General features: G+C 43.4%; 1 protein-coding gene across 3 annotated transcripts in view; it reads left to right on the top strand.

The window, feature by feature from the left end:
* Positions 1-18,434, top strand: part of USP49 (ubiquitin specific peptidase 49) — a 106,769-nt gene that overhangs the window by 28,076 nt on the left and 60,259 nt on the right. For all 3 annotated transcript variants that reach the window (XM_040337693.1, XM_040337694.1, XM_040337695.1), the window contains exons 2-3: positions 5,451-5,548; positions 14,902-15,030. The gene's annotated coding sequence lies outside the window, so the exon portion shown is untranslated. The remainder of the gene's footprint in view (positions 1-5,450; positions 5,549-14,901; positions 15,031-18,434) is intronic.

The raw sequence follows: 18,434 nt of genomic DNA, 5'->3' as shown, positions 1-18,434 counted from the left end.
CCCAGGTGGCTTGTGGCAAACTTTAAACGACACTTTTTTTATAGATATCTTTAATAAATGGCTTTCTTCTTGCCACTGTTCCATAAAGGCCAGATTTGTGCAGTATATGACTGATTGTTGTCCTATCGACAGAGTCTCCCACCTCAGCTGTAGATCTCTGCAGTTCATCCAGAGTGATCATGGGCCTCTTGGCTGCATCTCTGATCAGTCTTCTCCTTGTATGAGCTAAAAGTTTAGAGGGACGGCCAGGTCTTCGTAGATTTACAGTGGTCTGATACTCCTTCCATTTCAATATTATTGCTTGCACAGTGCTCCTTGGGATGTTTAAAGCTTGGGAAATCTTTTTGTATCCAAATCCAGCTTTAAACTTCTCCACAACAGTATCTCGGACCTGTCTGGTGTGTTCCTTGTTCTTCATGATGCTCTCTGCGCTTTAAACGGACCTCTGAGACTATCACAGTGCAGGTGCATTTATACGGAGACTTGATTACACACAGGTGGATTCTATTTATCATCAGTCATTTAGGTCAACATTGGATCATTCAGAGATCCTCACTGAACTTCTGGAGAGAGTTTGCTGCACTGAAAGTAAAGGGGCTGAATAATTTTGCACGCCCAATTTTTCAGTTTTTTATTTGAAATATCCAATACATTTCGTTCCACTTCATGAGTGTGTCCCACTAGTTGTTGAGTCTTCAAAAAAAAATTACAGTTTTATATCTTTGAAGCCTGAAATGTGGCAAAAGGTCGCAAAGTTCAAGGGGGCCGAATACTTTTGCAAGGCACTGTGAGTATGTGTAAAAATATATATATATATATATATATATATATAAACAATTTTTTTTTTTTTTTTTTCAAATACTTTGATTTCTTTACAGCATGGAGCTGAATGATTGAGGATCAAGTTTAATAATAATAATTATTATTATACAGGGCAGTGTACAACAGTAGGGCAAGCAGTACAGTTAAAATACAATTCAATACAGGAGGAATACGACGGCCCTACTCGTTGGAGCTTACATTTTTTTTTACTTTTACAAATAAAACTAATGCTAAAGGAGGTACATACAACGTACAGCCAAAGCATTATGACCACTGACCGGTAAAAGAAATACCATTTGCTTATTTCGAGACAGTATCAGCAAGTGAACATGTTCCTAAAGTTGATGTTTTTAAAAATGGCAGTAGTGTTTGCTGTACCTGTAGGATGAGTTTAGCAGGGGTTTTTTTTTTTTTTTTTTGCAAAACTATACTCCCACAAAAGCATACGGTTTAAAAACATTGATAAAAGCAGAATAGCCGCGTTTCTCAAAGTTTTTTTCAGTGGTTTTAAGCTTTTATTAGAGTTGGAGCGCTTTTACAGCTGGAAATCTCCCTTTAAAACTCACTAGTTCTGGGTTTTCTTCCAGACAGAAAATGCTCCTGCCAAAAAACTCTGATAACGGCCTATGCGTGCATGGACACATAGGATAACATGCTGGGGAGTTCACTGGCTGCAGAAAACTGAAGCCGAAAATCGCAGCTGTAAAAAACCTCCAGTGTGCATGAGGCCTAAGGGTCATGGATGGTCAAGGCTCATTGGTTTACGGGGGGATGAAGGCTGGCCCGAGTAGTCCGCTCTAATAAGAGCTATTGTCTCTGAAAAAGTTAATGCTGATTCTGATAGGTGTGAGAACACGCATTGCATCTCAATTTGTTTTGTATGTGGCTGCATAGCCGCAGACCGGTCATGGTTCCCACGTTGACCCGTGTCCACAACCAAAAGTGTGTACAGTGGGCACGTGATGATTAGAAGTGGACCATGGAGCAATGGGAAAGTTAGTCTGGTCTGAATTCGAGAATGGTTGATTTGAGAAACGCAACAAGTTTGAGCTGTCAAAGTGGTTAAAGTCAGAAGGTTTTTTTATCTTATTGCATTCTATGCATTAAGATAAAAAAAACTGTGTGCAGTTGACCTCTCAGCCCCCCACTAATACTTATTTGAGCCCTATCCAGCGATGTTGCATGAGTGTCTTGACTTCCTGAGACCCTCCCTCCTGATTCGCTGAGACTGTAGTGTGGCACCATTGGCTCCCACTGCTGTCAATCAGGGGAGAGGGGGCGGGGTTGGGCTACGGCTCCATGTCTGAATGGGCACAGGGAGCTGTGGCGCGGCAGGGGTGCCCCCCCATTTTTTTTTCCTTCCCTGTATGTGACACTTACCTGCAAACATAGCCCACGTCATCCCTACTGCAGGCCGCATCCATCTTCGCCCTTCTTCCTTCCAGGGCCATGGTCTCTTGCTGTGTAACTGTCCAGAGCCTCGTGATGTCACTCCTGCACGGAAGCCATCGGTCACGGCACAAGCTCCTGAAGAAACGGCACTAGCGCCCATTTTCTAAGAGCGCATGCGCCGATGGCATAATCGGCACAGAATACAGTAAATATCTCCTAAACAGCGCATGTTTAGTAAATATTTATAGTACCTAAAGGCAGGGTTTGACAAATTTGCTTGGAAGCTAGGAGCCAGCTAAAAAAGTTAGGAGCCAGAAAAGTAGCGCCCGCATATGTTAACGGTATTCAAACCACATATGTGAGGTATTACCGCGATCGTTGGAGCGAGAGCAATAATTCTAGCTCTAGACCTCCTCTGTAACTCAAAACATGCAACCTGTAGAATTTTTTTAAACGTCGCCTATGGAGATTTTAAAGGGTAAAAGTTTGTCGGCATTTCACGAGCGGACGCAATTTTGAAGCGTGACATGTTGGGTATCAATTTACTTGGCGTAACATTATTTTTCACAATATAAAAAAAAATGGTATAACTTTACTGTTTACTGTCTTACACTTTTTTTTTTTTAATAATAAAAAATATATATTTTTTCCCCAAAAAAGTGTGCGTGTAAGACTGCTGCGCAAATATGGCGTGACAGAAAGTATTGCCACGATCGCCATTTTATTCTCTAGGGTGTTAGAATAAAAAATATATATAATGTTTGGGGGTTGAAGGAGATGGCAGTGAAAACGGTGAAAAATTACACATTAGAACTGCTGTTTTACTTGTAATGCCAACGGCCACCAGATGGTGCCAGGTCACAGAAGGAAGCTTGGGACTTCGCTAAGCCGCGGCCTCAATTACCGGCGGGCGCCAGGTCACAATTTCTTGTCGCAATTGCGACCTGGCGCCCGGATTTTGTCGAGCCCTGCCTAAAGGTAAGCCTTATTCTAGGCTTACCTATAGGTACAAATTACACAGGGAGGTTTCCAACCGCTTTAAAGGATCTGCTAATTATGACTTGGTGCCAGATACCATAGCATACCTTCAGAGATCTAATGGGGTCCATACCTTGACAGGCTATTGTGGGTGGTCATAATTTTATGGCTGGTCGGTGCATATCAAAGTTACATTTAATTCAAAGTCGAAAATGCCATGCCCATATAAAGGTTTATAAAGTAATTTGTATTCTGGTGTTTTCAAAGAACCTATTCTGGAGGTTGTGATGCTGTAGACCATAAGTGGAAAACACAAGCCCGCGGGCCGTATCTGACCCTCCAGGCCATTTCATGTGGCCCTCGCACCTCTCCTGCAGCTTCAAGCGGGGGTTCACCCTATTAAAAAAAAAAAAAAAAAAAAAAAAATTTTTATTCTACCATTACATTCGGCATCGTAGCGCGAGCTACAGTATGCTGGTCTTACATTTTTTATCCCCGTACTCAGTGTGCTATGGATCATTGAAGATTCCGGGGAATGGGCGTTCCTATGGTGAGAGAAGGTGATTGACGGCTGGCCCTGGCACGTCACGCTTCTCCGGAAATAGCCGAAATAGGCTTGGCTCTTCACGGCGCCTGCGCATAGCCTGTGCGCAGGCGCTGTGAAGAGCCGAGACCTACTCCGGCTGTCTTCGGGGAGCGTGACGTGCCAGAGTCGGCCGTCAATCATCCTCCCTCTCCATAGGCACGCCCATTCCCCGCGGGAGTCGGAATCTTCAATGATCCATAGCACAGTGAGTACGGGGATTAAAAATTTAAGACCGGCATACCGTAGCTCGCGCTACGATGCCGAATGTAATGGTATAATGATGTTAAGGAGGGTGAATCACCGCTTTCAGGAGAGCTCTAGCCCTCCTCCAGGCCGTTACTTTCTGCTTTCAAGCATTGCATCCAGCTTCTTTCCGGCAGCAGCATAAGGAAAGGGGGGTGCACTGTGATGTAAGGGAGAGTGGGGGACTCGCCTTCTTGACATCTAATGTAAGGGGACATCTAATCTTTCAGATACAACTGGCCCCTTTGAGGGCAATCATAATGCTGATGCGGCCCACAATGAAATTGAGTTTGACACCCCTGCTGTAGACCAAGGATTAGCATATCCTCTCGGTCTGTAGTCCTCTCCTAGACACCAGGAGAAGTCTAATTCATGAAACGTATACGACTTCAGAGATTTTGTTTGAAATGCTTGCCCTGGAGTTAATTCCTTTTGGAAAGAAATATAGAAGTATGCGAGATAAGACTACATTTGTATTTACATTATCTAAAGCATGTAGGATGGGCTATTTTTAACATTTTATTCTTTCAAGTGTATGATTGCTAATTGTCAAAACCTTTTCTTATATATGTAGGAAAGGGTTGAAACCCATGTCAGTTTATCTTTCGCTGTCTGGTCCTGTTAAAGAGGTTTCCCTTCACTTCCTGTTCTGAAATCTCAGCAAAAAGTGTATGAAAACGCGATTTAATGAAATTTGAACTGGGAACATATATCTGCAGTGTTTTCTTATCTCTCTCCAAAGTCCAGTGGCTTATATTCTTCTATATTCTTCTGTTATTAGCCTAACTGTTGACAAGTTCTGATAACTGTGATTTTAAAGCCAGACTGAATTTTGTGTCTGAGAGCAGAGAGCTAGTCTATTCACAGCATAGCTCTGCAAGTCTCTGCCTATGTGTGTATGTATGTATGTATGTATGTGTGTGTGTGTGTGGGGGGTGCTTTTCCTCCACTCGGCTGTCTCACAGTGTATGGCAAGAATCCACACCCACAGGTGAATCTGAGAAATTCTAACAGAACGTGCACTTTATGAACAGTATATGAAACTAAAGACAGCGGATATAAAAGTAAAACTTATGTAGGGAGATTTGTTTCATCACTGTGTATGATCTGAGGCTGTTCACTTCACTGGGTATATGTGAGGGTTTACATCCACCTTAAGGTGGCAATTTTACATAATTATATTGGTCCATTTTGAACCAAAGTTCAAAATGGACCAATGTAATTGTGGAAAATTGCCATACCCAAACTTCAACTTTTAATACTTTTTTTTTTTTTAAGGAAGAGAAATTATGGTTATGGCTAGTGTACATTTTATTTCACAACCATGTAAAACCATTTAAGACTTCTGGTGAAATAATAAAAAAAACAAAAACCCATGTCTGTTTAGTGTATCAATCTTATGCAATTTATTTTGTAATGTTTTTCAAAGGTGAATAAAGTGTGTGCTGATCAGCTTTGTCTTCAAATGGAGAGGTAAATTGCCGGGATTTCAGCAGATGTGAACAGCGGCATCTGATTAGCTTCCAGGTACGTAAATTATCCTATCGTTGTTTCTACAAGGCATGCTAAATGATTATAGTGTGCATAAAAAGTAAAACAAAATCCTTGGGGTGTACTTTCTTTATTGTACATCTGGGACACAATTCCTATCCATTATGTTGGGGTTATGCTGCCACCCTCATGTATTTGGACACTGGCGAAAAAAAAAAAAAAAAGACCTGAAGTCCCTTCTCAAGCATAACGCCACCTCGTTAGGCAAGGTGTCAGGTTGTGTGTGTGTGTGTGTGTGTGTGTGTGTGTGTGTGTGTCTGTGTGTGTTTTTTGTTTTTGCTAGTGTCTTAGGTGATAGTCATGTCTGTGACCCTGCACAGTGATACTTTTTCCTTATGTACTGGTAGGGTGCTATACAGGTCTAGGGCAGTGATGTTCAGCTAAGAAGTCAAGTCCCTAAAGACCCTTAGACGGAGCCTGCCATTATGGGTGAAGATTGGTTCCACAAGAGGGTCCTGTGGCAGACTAATGAGTGCCCTGGAGTAGTTACCCCCCCCTGTGGAATAGGGTGTTTTTGTGGCCACAGCATCGTGTTTGCATTACAGTTCATCATCCTGGCTTACCCTGAGTGCTACATAGCAGTAGTGGAGCTTGAAGCAAGAGGATTTGGGCGCCAAATTCAGGAAATGCATAGTTCTTCTCCCCCTTACATTCCCCCTGTGCGCATGCACAATGTGGCTGGTGATGTCAGGAGTAGAGCGAAGCGCCCTGGCAGTGGCCGGCTTGGATCTCCACATAAGAGCGGCAGTACAGGCTCTCTGGGAATAACTGGTTACAGCAAGTCGTTGGGACTACAGGTTGCAGCATTGGCGGTGCCTAGTGGGACTACAGGTCGCTGCATTGTTGGTGCCTAGTGGGACTCTCATCGCAGCAGAATCTCAATAGTTGGAACTAGGGTTGTCCCGATACCAGTATCGGTATCGGGACCGATTCTGAGCATTTGCGGGAGTACTTGTACTCCCGCAAATGCCAGATCCGATACTAATCCCCCGCCGCATACCGCAACGCCCCCTCCGCCTATTTAATCAGCGTGCGGGGAACATTACAGCTTTCATTTGAATAGCTCTCTGTTCCCCACCGCACCGCGTATAGACATTCCCCCTTGCTCAGGATTGGACGGGTGATCTGTCTATCAAAGTTGCAGATCACCCGTCCAATCCCGAGCAAGGGGGGTGTCTATGCGCGGCGGGGAACAGACAGCTATTCAAATGAAAGCTGTAATGTTCCCCGCACGCTGATTAACTAGGAGGCGGCATCTAGGTATGGGGAGACATGGCTGCATCTGTGGGGGGGCATGGCTGCATCTGTGGGGGGGCATGGCTGCATCTGTGGGGGGGCATGGCTGCATCTGTGGGGGGGCATGGCTGCATCTGTGGGGAGACATGGCTGCATCTGTGGGGAGACATGGCTGCATCTGTGGACACATTTAAAAAAAAGTATCGGTATTCGGTATCGGCGAGTACTTGAAAAAAGTATCGGTACTTGTACTCGGTCCTAAAAAAGTGGTATCGGGACAACCCTAGTTGGAACTACAGGTTGCAGTAGAACCTCCAAGGTGGGACTACAGGTTGCACCAGACTGCTGGTGGCACTTGCCGGTTGAAGCAGTGCTTCTTTGTGGACTACTGGTTGCAGCAAGTAATACAGGGCCACACAGCCTTTACTGTGGGGGCACTGGAAGATTTTAGTGGGAAATCTCCTGGGATAACCAGCACACTGGTGCTTTTTGACTCTGTGCCCTCTCAGCTGACTTGGACTGCTGTCCCCAGTAAGAGTCCCTATATACACATCAGCTGGCCATGTCTCACCGACAGCAGAGAGGAGGGGATGGTGGGGGCTGAGGGGTCTCCAATACCTTCTTTAGGTAGGGAGGAACCTGGATGCAGCCTCCTGTGCAATGTATCCCTTGGGAATTCGTTGTTCTGTGCAGCTCTTACTCCTTGTTTCACTTATCTGGTATAATGCCAACTCAAGGGCACTTTCCTCCATTTTCATTTGTGGCAAGGGAAGAATTCTCATCTATCCCCTGGAGTACAGCAGTAGCTTAAGCTTTCTGGAAAACTTGCCGGTTCGCATCACCTTCTCAAACAGAAGGGTTAGCCCCCCCCCCTCCTTATTAAAGAGAAAGAACCATTAGAGGATTAAGTAAAGGAAGTCATGAATATTCCAGTAAAAGGGGACATGGAGGAATCTACTCTTGAAAAACCCCAGTTATTTCACACCCAAAAAATACTTTTTTTGGGTGTGAGGTTGTTTCATTGCCTATTGCAATGAATGGGCAGCGCTTCCAAAGCTCCGGAAAAGCGATTCAGGAGCGCTGCAACACGGGAGTTTTAAACCCTTCTTTGGGGTTAAAAGTGCCTCGCAAATCGAGCTGCGGTGGCTCAACGCGATTGGCACTGCGCTGACAAGCCATTCACCTTTGCAGCCAGGGGTTCGGATCCCGGTCTCGGCTACATGTGAATTGAGTTTGGTGGTCTCAGCCCGGCTCCCGGTGGGTGTGCTATGCGAGGTAAGCCTGCGCTTAGTACGCCCACCCCCCTCCCACAAAAACCACCACACTTACACGCACTCGAAAATGAGTTAACATGCACACACTTTGACCACGCGGTCTCTAAAAAAGAGAGGCGAAGGACTAACGGGGCTGGTTGAGCGGGCTAGATCCTCTCACTCCCTTGTAGGGAGTCCCTCTGCCCCGTTGGGCTTCAAAGCGGAGCAGGTAGGGCGGGCTGTGTGGGAGGACCCCCTCACACACCCGCCATTGCCACCCGAGGCATGGAGAAAGGTGACAGATTGCCTCTGGGGGAGGCCTGCCTACTCCCAACTCCTGCAGTCTGGCTCCTCTCTCGAGTACACGCACAAAATACACTTAAAAAAAAAAAGAAAAGTGCCTCGCAAGCGCCACTAAATTGAGTGGTGTTTTAGCATTAACACAGCCACTGTCCCAGTGTGAAAGGGGTTTAAAACCACTCACCTCAACTGATCTACAATCAATTTACCAAATTAAAGAAGCGCCCAAAAATAAACAAAAAATACTCCACTTAAAGGGGTTGTAAAGGTTTGTTTTTTATTTTCTAAATAGGTTCCTTTAAGCCTGTGCATTGTTGGGTCACTTACCTTTTCCTTCGATTTCCTGTCTAAATGTTTTTTTTTTTTCTTTGTTTTCTTTGTCTGAATTTCTCACTTCCTGTTCCTCCTCAGTAAGCTGTTCTGGCTGACTAAACACCACTTGGATGATGGTGTGAAATTTACTGAGAAACAGGAAGTGAGAAATTAAGAAAATAAACATTTAGAAGGGAAATCTAAGGAAAAGGTAAGTGAACCAACAATGCACTAGCTTAAAGGAACCTATTTAGAAAATAAAAAACAAACCTCTACAACCCCTTTAACATGCTTTGCTTCATCTAGAGTGTTCAGAATAAGTGCTCAGTGCCCCCCCCCCCCCCAACAACCAAAAAGTAAAGAATATAAATCCGATCAAACAAAATGCATAGTATAGCCTATTTTGATTTAGTTGTTTGGGGCCAGTTGGCTTGTTGCCCTCACCAAATATTCAATGCTTTCGGACATCCTTATCGTAATGTATATGAAGATGCTCTGTGTCCCATAATGTATGATAAAGAAAATTTAGATTTTTGTTCCCCTTTTTTTTTAAATACTTTTTTTTGGAGTACATTACGGGACACAGAGAAGCCTTGCCTAACTGGCTGGGGTCCCGGCTGGGAAGGGACTTCCTGTCTTGTCCAATCACCTGGAGGTGGCAGCATAACCCTATCTTAAATAGATATGAGGATGCTCTGTGTCCCATGATGTTTTCCAAAAAGGAGGATTTTTACGAGTAAGTATATATATATATATATATATATATATATATATATATATATATATATATATATATATATATATATATATATATATATATATATATATATATATATATATATATATATATATATACACTTTTTTTTTCCTGTGACTGTATTTAGTTTAACTGTGATTTATCAGTTTCCGAAAGTTATGTCTCCTCTTGAGTGATAAATCTGTTGCAGGCTTACAGGAACAGGGGTCTCGTGTGCACAATACAATATTGCATAGATTTTATTAAATGACAATCTGATTTGTGTCTAATTGCGACACATGTGTGCTTGATAAAAAAGCATCACAAGGCGCATAGTAACATCACTCCACATATTGACATATGTCTCTGAATTGGCCATACTGACTGTATTTTTAACATACTTGGAACATCAAGCATCCTCATGATCTTCATTCAGACAGTGCCTACAGATTAAGGTGATTTACTTGAATAAGAGCGCAGGGAAAAGTTATATTTATTCAGCAAAAATTTCAATAAAAGTAATGGTGTACTGTAGTCTGTAGTGTAGTCTGTTGTGTATTTTAAAAGCAGGTTCACTCTTAGAAATACCCTTTTTTGTAGGAATTTTTGCATAACTGCCCACCAGTCTCGAAACTTTTGACCATTCTTGCATGCAAAATTCCTTCAGTTGCAAGGTATTTCTGGGTTTCATTGAGGTGCATGTTCCAAATCCCCCCCCCCCTTTCCCCCATAACATTTAACTAAGATTCAAAACAGGGTTTTGACTAGGCCAGTCCATAACCCTGCATTTCTTCCTTTTTAAATTCTATGAATTTGCTAGTGTGCTTCAGATCATCATCATGTTGAAATATCCTTTTTTGGTTCAACTTTAAAGTGGATGTAAACCCACTCTCATCCTTTCTAAACTACTGCCATAGTGCTGATCTATAAGGATATAGATGCCTCCTGCATGTATCCTTACCTGTCAAATGTCACCCCTCTGTCTGTTATAAGAACTGAAAAACTGCAGATTCTGTGGGTGGGTCTGTTGTCTGGAGCTCTGTGGGTCAGTAGACTCCCGCCTACCTCTACACTCCCCTTACACTAAATTCTGCTATGATCACTAACATCCAGTCAAAATCCAGAAAAGTAACCACATGACTTCAGAAAAGGAGTTGGGTGGGAATTAAAAAAAATAATGCCTGTCTCCAGGCTAGTGCATGAGATATGTAAATAACCTGTCACTCACAGCAAGGGGGCGAAACAGACTAAGGTTTTTCTCTGCAAGTCCGTTTTTATTTCACTGAACAATAAAAGAAGATTACTCAGAGCTGGATTAACTCTGCGTGGCAAGACTGGGCAAAGATGATAGGAAATCTTATACTGTACATTGTGACAGCAAAGAATTTTTTTTTTAGGGTTTACATCCACTTTAACTTTCAAACAGATGGCCTCACATTCTCATCAAGCAGGCGAAGATGTATGGTGCACAATTTTATAGTTGCTCTGATGATTGCAAGTTGTTCTGGCCCTGAAGCAACAAAACAACCTCAAACCAAAACCTTTTCCACACCATAGTGATGAATATAATGCGATACTCCCACATGACCTTTATAGAAATACTAGTGCAGCCAGCTGACACTATCACGTTTCCACACTACAAATTGATGCATCAGTAATTAAGTGGTATTTATTTGCACTGTATATGTGATTAGAACACTTGCAAGTTGGCACTACGTTGTACTTTACTTTGTACCTGAATTTTGGAAATTTGCGCATGTATAAGAAGTGCACAATGTGTTTTAAGAAAAAAAAAAAATGATCATTATGGACAATATTTGAAAATGTTATTTTATTTGCATTTCAGTTTTTTTATTTTTTTTAGGTTTGTGTAATGTATCTTGACACTGTGTAAAGCAAGCTTTTTAAACAGGGGGGCAGTTCACGGTCCCTTATAGTTCAAATAAGATGTGTGCATAGGTATATATATATATATATATATATATATTTTAAAGTGCAAAAAACAGGAACAACCAATACAAAATTTTAAATAAAGAACAATTTTAATCAACATAAACTTATTAGTACGGTATTTCACGAACCCCCCTCATCACGGAACCCCCCATATTAGGCCCCCCATCACAAAGCCCCCCCCCAACATAAACTTCTCTCCATCACAAAGCCTCCAATAACCGACCCACCATCACAAAGCCCCCCCCCCCCCGACACACACTCCTCTTAATCAAAAAGCCCCCATAACAGATCCTCTCCATCATAAAGGCCCCCCTACACAAACTCCTGTCCATCGCAAAGCCCAGAATAACAGACCCTCCATAACAGATCCCCATCAAAGACTCCTCTCCATCACAAAGCCCAGAATAACAGACCCCCATAACAGATCCTCCATCACAGATTCCCCCCCCCCCCCCATCAAAAAGCCCCCATATCAGGCGCCCACCCAACACAAACTCCTCTCCTCACATAGCCCCCCATTAAAGATCTCTTCTCCCCCCCCCCCCATCACAGATCCCCCTCCATCGATATTACACTGCCGTCCCTTCTATGACATCCCAGCACTCCACCTTTCTGCTACCTCAATCACACAAGACGCGAACCATGGCAGGTCTAAACAAAGGGAGGGACTTTGCTAGTGAAAGGCAGGTGCTTGATTGCTGAAACCGTCCCGCTGCTTAACTCAATAGACCTGCCTTTTGTCGGAACCTGTTGTGTTTCTCATCTTGTGTGATAAAAAGGTAGCATGGTGACACCACACCTTAAACACCAACCCTTAAACTCCAACTTTTGCGATTACATTTTAATAGTTTTTTGGGTCAACTGAAAGGGTATGCTCACCTTTACAGCAAATCTGTAAGATGAACTTACACGGGACCCCCCTCCCCATCGCACCCTGTCCCACTGCACCTAAAGTCAGATCTCCTGCACTGACGCATTGTATCACCACTTTACTGGTCTGGGGATCAGAAATCCCTTGTGGCTTACTCTCCTAAACGTACCTCATGGAGGTACAACGCCGACCAGTCAGAACCCACATAGCTTGTCCTTTCGGCGCTGGAGAAGAGGAGAGAAAGCCGCGGGGATTTGAGATACACTCAGCAACCCCCACTGAGACCCCCCCTGACATCAGGGCCAGTCGCATGTGCGACTTTTGTGACCCTGGTAGTTCCACAACTGGTGCTGTATACTCTATGTAGTTGATATTGCATACGGTTTATTTAGCGCCGACCGTGGCCACATGTTTTAATAAAGGAAATGGTTCATTGGGGGGTCAGCTTGACACAAAGGAACTATTTAACTGCTTACATATACGGTGACAAGGCGACTCTCCTATGCCAGATCACTTACTAGGTGATTGAACCGACCCGTCCAGGTAGGGGGCGCGCGACCTGGCTGTGCTGTGATTATACACCGCAAATGCCGATTGATTTATGGACCCCCTTTATTTATTTTTTTGAGATTGCAGCAGACACATCTGCAACTTTGACCAGTGACCCCAATACAGTGATCAGTGCTAAAAACCATGCACTGATCCCTGTATAAATGACACTGGCAGGGAAGGTGTTAACAGGGGTGATCAAGGGGTTAAATGTGTTCCCTGGGAAGTGTTTCTAACGGTTGGTGGAGTGGATTAACTGAAAGAAAAGCGATCGTGATTCAGATTGGCTGAAATACGATCTTTCTCTTTTCCTCCCTGACAGTGGTGTGCTTTTGTTTACTGTTGTGCTCTGTCTCTCCTAAACAATCAGCCGGTCGTGGTGGCCATAATGGCTGCTGGACCTGCTGACTTGGCTCCCGCTGTGTCCAATCACAGCGGGAACGGTGCGCGCGCCCCCCGGAACTACGTGAATGAAATCGCGTACAGATACGTGATTTTGCGCACCTGGGCCACCCTGCTGCAGTAGATGCAAGTGGGGCAGTCCGGAAGCAGTTAAAGTGGTTCTAAAGCTAAAACTTTTTTACCCTTAAGTGATTTTAAAGTCTTGTGTATTTTTATTTCTATAAAAATGGTTTTGCACAGAGCAGCCTGGATCCTCCTCTTCTTGAGTCCCTCTTCTGTGCCCCCAGAGAAAGCAGCTTGCTCTGGGGGCACCGAGTCACAGTTCCCTGTGTCCATTCCGACATGGAGCTGCGGCCCGGCATGCTCGCTCCCTCTCTCTCCTGATTTGGCTAGCCGACTTTGACAGCAGCAGGAGCCAGTGGCTATACTGCTGTGTCTCAGCCAATCAAGAGGGAGAGTCTTGGCTGGCCGGGACACTAGTGGACATCACTGGGCGGAGAGGGGGCTCAGGAAAGTATTAGGGGGGCTTCTGCACACAGAAGATTTTTTTTATCTTCCATCTAATTTGACACTTGGCTGTGCCCTTGCATGTCATGATTTGCCTGTTTCAATAAAAAAAAAAAAAAAAAGTCAATTATTACTGTGGGGTGTGGTAACTTTTTTTTTTTTTTTTTTTTTTTTTTTTTTAACATGATACATTCAAATTTTAAAATAAAGTTTGCAAATAAAGAATCATGGGCCAAATCCTCAAAAGGGATACGCAGGCGGAACTGCTGTTCAGCCTGCGTATCCCTGTGCCTATCTTTGGAACTGATCCTCAGAAGCAGTTTTCCAAAGATAGGCAGCAGATCTGACATCTGTAAGAGACTTACACTGTCGGATCTTAGGATGCAGTACCGCATCCGCCGCTGGGGGCATTTCGAGTCGAAATGCCGCTTTGCGTATGCAAATGAGGACTTAGGCAGATCCACAAAGCTTTTTAGCTTTGTGTTTTCTGCGTAAGTTACGTTTTGCATACGTAAAATTAGGGATGCTTTTACAAGGTGTAAACTAGTAACACCTTGTAAAAACATACCTTTTTTTCGATCACCGCTATTTTTTTTAAATTTCAAATTCTATTTTTCGCCGCGTAACTTTTTTTTTTTCCCGACGCAACTTTATTGTCCCGTCGCAATCCACAAAGCCCGACATAACGTAATTTCGCGCGCTGCCCGTCGGGGAAAAATGACGTCACACGCATGCGCAGAACGTCCGGCGCGGGAGCGCGCCTCATTTAAATTGTCATCGCCCCCTGGATGAGAAGACCGCCTTGCGACGGAGGCACTTAAGTTACACAGCCGAAAATTTCTAGGTAAGTGCTTTGTGGATCGGGCACTTAGGTAGAAATTTTCCGCCAGTGTAACTTAACTGCTAAAAGTTAAGTTAGGCAGGTTTTTTGAGGATTTGCCCCCATGTTTTTAAGTAGATTTTAGCATGTTCTAACTTTTTTGGAATTGGTTTTACTAGGGGAGTAGTTTTATATATTTAAAAAAAAAAACACAACACATAGCTGGTTTTAAAGGTAGCCCTTTTTATGTCTTTTAAGATCTACTTTGAATTTGATCTGTGTCATCTGTCAAAATCCGCACACTATTTGGGTGCTATTTAACGCTCATCTCCATCCCGTTCTCTTGACCAATAATGTGGTGTCTATTTCTTTGTGATTGATTTACTAAAGGTGCTTTGATTTATCACATGGGACTGTAGGCTGTCCTCCGGGGCATGTACTGTGATTATCTGACATGGGGAGCAATCGGATTCCACTTTCACCATCTCTGCGTGGGATTTCTAATGAATCTGTTAACAGGTAACTCCTTTATATTTCTATATTGGATTCCTTTATTATGTCCTTGTGTCTAAGTATTTTACCAGGTTTTAAATAAATAATTCTAAAACAAAAGTTAATGTGAATATTTTGCATTTATTTTTCAACACAAACTCTAGTAGTTTTATGTTGCTGCAGTCTGTAAATGTTAATGAGGCAATTGTTGGTAGTCTTGATTGGGAATACTGTGCAAGACATAAGCATTGTGTAGAAGTACTTCTCCTCACGATGTCACCTTTAAAGTAAACCTGTGCTTTTGCTTATGGAGGGTTCACTTTAATGCTGCCCTCCCCAGCAACATTCCTTTATTTCCCTGCCGTCCCTTCATCTGTCCTACAAATAAATATCAAATACACAACAAAGGATTCCCAAACAACATGCGCATCATCAGCAGTATATAGCAGTCTTGTGACTTCTATCCGGTTATGGCCGAGCACTGATTAAAGCTTGTAGAAGAGGTTTTCATTCTCCTCCCGACTGTCCCACGAGGCTGCATGACCCCTGACCCTCTGTCTGGACAGCACTAATTGGCTCTGTGCTGATCACATGCACCCCCCCCCCCCAAAAAAAAAAACTCCTCTAGAACGCAAAACTTAAATATTTAGAAAAAGGGAAAAAATTGCGCCAACCAATAATATAAACAATAAAGTCCTTTGTGTTCCCACAAGTGAATTAGAAAAAACGCACCATATGAGTGCATTTATAGCATAAGTGAATGAAAAAATCCGGTGTCAGTCCATAAATGATGAATCCAAACCAGACAACACCCGGTGTGAAGATGATATTACAGTTGTGAACCGCCACCATATGGACTGAGGCTTACCGATAGGTAATTAAATAACAGCGTTATTTAGATTACAGCAGGATACTCCAGAGTGCGGGGTCACAGCTTGGGATATACCAGGAAAAAAAACAGATCAGGGCTCTTTGGGAGATCCACGGCGGGATACAGCAGGATATACTATGCAGTACTCGTCCTCATAACATCTTCAAAGTTGGGTAGAACACTGCATGCTTTCCGCCTTTATTCTTTTTATATTCCAGGTAATGCTCAGCGATGTGCTGGTCCCACAACAGCTTGGGCTTATGATCCTTCAATATCTCTATGTACCTGTGTGCTTAAGTAATCTTTCCTCAGCAGGGCTCTACCCCAGCCTCTAACAGGAAACACTATTTAACCTTGTGCACTGCAAGCCATGCCTTGCTGATCAACATTAGTGTGTTAGGCTTAAATATTTAGCTTTTTAGTCCCAACCATAAAAGAAAAAATAAAAAAATCTCAGATTTCCTAATCCGACCTCTTCTTAAACCTTTTTAAGATCACAACAGTGCTGAAATGAAGGTAAATTCCTAAACTAGTATTCAAAACTATCACTTACCATAGAATGTGTCAAGACAGATGTTGATTTTCCAATAACTGGATTGTGAAAGTTGTTTTAGCTACAGGATCTTGTAACCTTGTGTCAGAATGTCTGCACATGTATTGCTCCCAATTACGTGGTTAACCACTTAAGGACCCATTCACGCCGATACACGTCGGCAGAATGGCACGGCTGGGCACAATCACGTACCTGTACGTGTCTCTTTGTGGGAAAAAATATGCCAATTTTGAAAGACAGATCAGATGGGGGGGGGGGGGGATTTACTAAAACTGGTGCAGCTGTGCATGGTAGCCAGTTGTGAGACCTCAAGTCACGTGACATGAAATTACATTTTACTCAATGAGAGCGGTCTTAATTTGCACTACTGACGTTGCTGTACTACTTCAAGGCAACGTCTATCTGCCCATGGACTTTTTAATGAAAGTCGGATCCTTATCTTAAAGTAGAAGTAGTCTCTGTCTCTGTGTCTCTGTCTCTGTGTCTCTCTCTCTCTCTCTCTCTCTCTCTCTCTCTCTCTCCCACGGATTGTGAGTAACGCAGTTAACGAGCATTTCGCAATACGAGCACTGTATTTTTTTAAAATCCTAACTCTGTTTGCGAGTGTTGTGTCGCAAAACGAGCAGGATTCAGGCCGAAGCGGTGCGCAGTACTGGGTTTGGCCTGTGGTGGGGGCGCCGTTTGGAAAGGCATGGATATTCTCTGTTTCCGAGGTTTGCCAAGGTCAGCCAAGCTGTCTTGGGGCCTTTCCGGCTGTTTCCAAAGCGCTCTCTGGCCGCATTGATGTCAATGCAGAACAAATTATTTTTGTTTCCATTGACTTCAATGGGGAAACCCGCTTTGATATGCGAGTACTTTAGATTACGAGCATTCTCCTGGAATGGATTATGCTCGTAATCCACGGTTCCACTGTAATGTAATTTGAATCTCTCTACCCTGACAATTTGACAACAATTTACACCTTTTTAGCCATGTAAATCTCTAAAGATTAACACATATGCAGGCCTCCTGATGCCAAGGGATCAGATTATTTAAGTAGAACAGGGTAGTTGGTTCCCAAACTTTTACACCCTGTTTTTGGACAATCAACATTTGCCTTGACCTATTCCATGGTGATTGGATTAAGGTGACTGATATTTGTGTACAAATAATTGCTGGGCTATGTTCCAAACACTCCTATTACAAGGTAATTAAACATCCCCTGTAATAACAAAAGCATGACAGAACCTCTTTAACTGAGATCTGGGGTCAAAAAGACCTCAGATCTCACATTTACACTTAAATGCAATAAAAAAAAAATGTCTCTTTTAAGGACATTGTGTGGAAGTGACGTTTGACGTTGCTTCCATCATCCAACGTCATTGAGTCAAGTGGAGGCCATCATTCCCTCACTCGACACAGTGCCTCAGGGGAAATTATCGGATTGTCTCCACCGCTACCGACATCTCCGGTAAGCAGCGGAGATGGCCTAACGTGGTGGGAGGGGGGTGGGCACCTCTTCGCTGCCGATTTAAAAGTAATTATGCGACAAATCCGCCGCAGAGACCACTTTAATCTGAAAGCGGACCGCCTGCCGATTCAGAAAATCCTGGGGTAATGCCAACTATCTGCTACCGTAACACTATTCTACATCATAGTACCAACGTATAATGACGACGGACAGTCCAGAAGTGGTAAAACTTTTTTACAACTTTATCCCTGATCTGTCTGGTGTGTTCCTTGGCCTTCATGATGCTGTTTGTTCACTAAGGTTCTTTAACAAACCTCTGAGGGCTTCACAGAACAGCTACATTTATGCTGAGATTAAGGCTGCATTCACACCTAAGCGACAAAACGCCCGACGCGGGACGCTTCTGTCGCTAGAGGGGAGAATTCCCATTGCCGTCTATGGAGATGGTTCACATCTCATAGACGCGCAACGCCTGTCGCCTGAAAAAAAGTCCCGGACCCTTTTTTTCACGCGACAGGCGCGTTTTCCCATAGACAGCAATGGGAATACTTTAGAAA

This window comes from Rana temporaria, chromosome 2 (genome assembly GCF_905171775.1).
Source record: "Rana temporaria chromosome 2, aRanTem1.1, whole genome shotgun sequence".
Lineage (NCBI taxonomy): Eukaryota > Metazoa > Chordata > Amphibia > Anura > Ranidae > Rana > Rana temporaria.
Note: the sequence above shows the minus strand (reverse complement) of the source record. Positions and strands in the feature narration are given on the sequence as shown.